Source organism: Schistocerca gregaria, chromosome X (genome assembly GCF_023897955.1).
Source record: "Schistocerca gregaria isolate iqSchGreg1 chromosome X, iqSchGreg1.2, whole genome shotgun sequence".
NCBI classification, from domain to species: domain Eukaryota; kingdom Metazoa; phylum Arthropoda; class Insecta; order Orthoptera; family Acrididae; genus Schistocerca; species Schistocerca gregaria.
The window spans coordinates 747,428,824-747,433,791 of record NC_064931.1 but is presented as its reverse complement, the minus strand read 5'-3'; the positions used below and the strand labels follow the sequence as shown (position 1 = coordinate 747,433,791).

At 43.2% G+C, this 4,968-nt stretch overlaps 1 pseudogene; it reads right to left on the bottom strand.

The window, feature by feature from the left end:
• Positions 1-786: 786 nt before the first annotated feature.
• Positions 787-904, bottom strand: LOC126299752 (5S ribosomal RNA; annotated as a pseudogene).
• Between the last annotated feature and the right edge of the window lie 4,064 nt (positions 905-4,968).

Here is a 4,968-nt window from a genome sequence, read left to right as displayed (position 1 = left end):
AAATTTTTAAATTCGGTAAGTATTACACGAAATAATGAAAATGAAATTTTAGTTGCCCTGTAAGCTGTTAGATAGGCAACTTGCAGCTAGTACTGTGTTCCAATATAGCCTCTTAGTAATAGATAGTAAGAAAAGATATGAAGCCCGCATCTCGTGGTCGGGCGGTAGCGTTCTCGTTTCCCACGCCCGGGTTCCCGGGTTCGATTCCCGGCGGGGTCAGGGATTTTCTCTGCCTTGTGATGGCTGGGTGTTGTGTGATGTCCTTAGGTTAGTTAGGTTTAAGTAGTTCTAAGTTCTAGGTGACTGATGACCATAGATGTTAAGTCCCATAGTGCTCAGAGCCATTTGAACCATTTTGAAAAATATGAAATGCGACGACCACGTAAACTCAGTATTAGGGAAGGCAATTGGCAGACCTAGATTACATGGAAAGGTCCTGAGAAGCTGCGGAGGAAATCGCCTACAAGACGCCTGTGCGATCAATTCTATAGGTTTATACCAGTGTTTGAAGTTCGTATCATGTAGGGATTACAACAGACATCTCATGAAATCACGCTGCTAGAATCGTAATAGATCGTTATAGCACTCCGTCTTCAGGCCACAAGTGGCCCATCGGGACCATCCGACCGCCGTGTCATCGTCCTCAGCTGAGGATGTGGATAGGAGGGCGTGTGGTCAGCACACCGCTCTCCCGGTCGTTATGATGGTTTTCTGTGACCGGAGCCGCTCCTATTCAATCGAGTGGCTCCTCTGTTGATATCACGAGGCTCAGTGCACCCCGAAAAACGGCATCACCACATGGCGGCCCAGATGGTCACCCATCCAAGTGCCAGCCCCGCCCGACAGCGCTTAACTTCAGTGATCTGATGAGAACCGGTGCATCCACTGCGGCAAGGCCGTTGCCCGCAACAGATCGTTATAGCTCGTACGAAAGTGTATCTCAAATGATTGGGGAACTTAAATCAGATTCATTGGAAAGAGACGACCGAGTTTTCGCGAAACTCTGTTTTGTACATTTAGAGAACCTGTATTCGAGGAATAATGTGCCACCATTATGCAGCCACCGTCGTTTATCTCCCCTAGGGATCGTGAGAATGAGATAAGAGAGATTAGGTTGCGTTACGGGAGGTCGAGACAGTTTTCCCCTCGCTCAACACACGAGTGCAACAGTACAGAAAATCGAGAATAATGGTACAAAGTACCCTCAACCAAGCAATGTACAGTGGCTTGCGGAGTAGGCCATGTGTTTCAGGAGAAACAGTAGGTACTTTACGAGGTGGTAGTAAAGACTAACTTGATTACAAATATATAGCTGGCTACAGCGATTAATTTTCATTTCGCGTGCTGGCACTCCATTTGCTAAGGGTTTATTTATCGAGTGTCACTTTTATTTTGAAGTTCAAGTTGTGAAGTTGTGATTGAGTTTACATAAATGAATTTTAATTGTGATTGTGATCTGCGTGCCACGTTTGTTTACAAACGCTGAACATGCCAATGTATTATTTTTTACGGGTGTTTTAATTAAAACGCTGATGCTGCTGCTGCTGATTGTATAGAATAGGTAGAAGATTTGCTAACCACAGAGTGCCAAATTCAGGAGTTATTATTCGTGTTTTCACTAAACTGCGTGAGACTAGTGCAGTGCCCGGAAATACCGATTCACCAGAACGTGCAACTGAAATGAGTGTAGATGAGGTAAAAGACATTACTCACCTTCTACAACATAGCCGTTCAACAAGTATAAACAGAATTTCTACACGTGCCCGTGTGCTGCAGACAAGAATACGACGGACATTACAAAAGCCCGGCTCTAGCTCTGAGCACTATGGGACTTAACTTCTAAGGTCATCATTCCCCTATAACTTAGAACTACTTAAACCTAACTAACCTAAGGACATCATACACATCCATGCCCGAGGCAGGATTCGAACCAGCGACCATAGCGGTCGCGCGGTTCCTGACTTTAGCGTCTAGAACCGCTCGGCCACCCCGGCCGGCTACAAATGCCCGGCCTATGTCATTATTATTTACGGTAGATTCAGCACCTTCCAGAAAGAGATGAAGGTAGACGATTGGAATTTTGTTCTTGTCTACTTGTAAATAACCGAGTAACCTCATTAGAACTGTTTACTGATGAAGCCACTTACACTCGTAATGGTATAAATAGCACTCTTTAACTCACAACGGAGTTCCGACGAAAACCCATATTCCTTTGCGGAGACGCATTTTCAAGAAAGCTTCTGTGTAAATGTATTATATGGCATGATAGACGATCAGTTGCTCGGGCCTGTTGTGTTATCGCATCGCCTTGCACGGACCCCTCATTCGTGAATATTAGAATAGGTTGCTTTAGAACTGCTATGTCCTTCCAGCAAGAACGGGTCAGCGGACATTCTAGTCGTCAGATGAGACATCCTCGAAAAGCTAAGCTAAACATAAGAGACGAATAGATTTTTCAGATTATCAATCGTGCTGTCCTCATAAAAGAACGTCAAGACGACCTCAGAAAAGGTACAGTGCACTGAAGTCGGAGCTGGAATTAGTTCAAAATGGTTCAAATCGCTATGAGCACTATGGGACTTGACATCTAAGGTCATCAGTCCCCTAGAACTTAGAACTACTTAAACCTAACTAACCTATGGACATCACACACATCCATGGCCGAGGCAGGGTTGGGGGTTTTCTCCGCCGGGCAACTGGGCAACAGTAGCAGTCGCGCGGTTCTGGACTGAAGCGCCTAGAACCGCTCGGTCACCGCAGCTGGCTTGGAATTTGTGAAAATCAGTTTTAAATTTAATCATTCACCTTTCCTTAATACCTTCTGTGAATATTTGTGTGGGTTACATTCTGACAGCTGTATATCAGTAACCAGTAAAAACTGGACACGTTATATCGAATGTTCTATTCGATATAGTCTATGCTACCAACTCTTAAAATATTTCAGATGTGTGTGAATGCCTAAGGGACCAAACAGCTGAGGTCATCGGTCCCTAGACTTAACACTACTTAAACTAACTTATGCTAAGAACAATACACACACCCATGCCCGTGGGAGGACTCGAATCACCGGCGGGGGAGGCCGCGCGCTCCGTGGCATGGGGCCTCAAACCACGCGGTCACTCCGCGCGGCATAAAATATTTACTATTCCTTTTTTCACACCTTGTATGTGTAGATGCAGGTATAATGAAAAATCATAGTTGTTGAGTGCCTTTCCTCTCTTCATAGCCCGAATGGTTTTGTACACCTCAACTGCTACTACTTCTGGAATGGATCTACATTAACTAGTAGAAACGAATTTGTGATTATAAGTGAACAGACTACTCTCAGAGTGAGTGTGCAATACTTAAATCTATAGAAACATTTACATGACTTCTCTGCAATCACAGTTAAGTGTTTTCCAGAAACCCTTTCAGACCATTTCTCTACCGTTCTACTCTCAAATAGTGCGTGGGAAAAGTTAACACCTAAAACTACCTGTGTGAGCTCTGCTTTCTCGTATTTTATCATGATGGACATTCCTTCCTATGCAGTTGAATATCAACAAAATATTTCGAGAAAATATCGCTTTGCAAAGAAAAAGCTTTTGTTTTAATGATTGCCATCTCAACTCGCTAATTACAACCGTGATAGTCTATTGCCCATTTAGTGTTAATAGTAAACGAATTGAGATTTTTTGAGGGTTTTCGATATTCTCTGTCCGAAGCTCGTGGACTAGTGGCTAGAATTGGTGCTTGTGGGTCACGGGTTCGATTCCCGACCGGGTTGGGGGTTTTCTCCGCCGGGCAACTGGGTGTTTGTGTCCTCCTCGCCATTTAATCACCATTCATGAAAGTGGCGAGATTGGACTGAGTAAAGATTGGAATTTGTTCGGGCTCTGATAACCGCGCAGTTGAGCGCCGCGGAAACCAAACATCATCATAATCGGTATAGTCTGTCAGTCCTATCTGGTAAGGATTCCACACTGCGTAGCAGTAACCCAACAGAGGAGGGACAACCGTAGTGTAGGCAGTCTCTTTGGCAGGTGCGTCGAATCATGTAAATGTTCTTTCAATAAAACGCAATCTTTGTTTCGTCTTCCCCAGAACATTATCTGTATGATGGTTCCAGACTGTTGTTAGTAATTGTAATCCGTGGATATTTAGTGGAATAGATAATCTTTACGATATTCAGATTTATCGTACAACCAAAACTTGACGGCATTTTTTAGTGGAAAACCTCACACTTTTCATGGTTCAGGTTCAATTTCCACTTTCCACATCATGCAGATATCTCTTTCTAATTCTTTAAGACTTAGTGATGACTTTACTAGACGGTAAACGGCGGTCTCATAGGCAAAAAAAATCTAAGACATCTGCTCAGATTGTCCCCTAAATCGTTTATGTAGATTAAGAAAATATATAGCCTATAGCGCTTGCTTGAGGAACGTGATATTATATTTCTGGTCTCACTAGATGACTTCCCGTCAATTATGCGAACTATGACCTCTCTGACAGGAAATCACGAATCTATTCTCGCATCCGAGACTATAACCGATAGCTACGCAATTTGATTAGAAGCCGCTTGTGAGGTACCGTGTCAAGAGGCTTCTGTAAATCTGTAAGTATGGAATGAACATATATCCTCTGTCGATAGTACTCAATACTTGATATACATCAACATCTACATTGATACTCTGCAAGTTACATTTAAGTGCCTGGCAGAGTGTACATCGAATCTCTTTAGTCTATTATTCCAATCTCGTATAGAGCGCGGAAAAAACGCACACCTATATCTTTCGTGGAGCTCTGATTTCCCTTATTTTATTATGGAGGTCGTTTATCCCTATGTAGGTCGGCGTCAACAAAAATTTTTCGCATTAGCAGGAGAAAGTTAGAGGTTGAAATTTCGTGAGAAAATTTCGCAAAAACGAAAAACGCCTTTGTTTTTATGATGTCCACCCGAAACCCTACATCATATCAGTTACACTC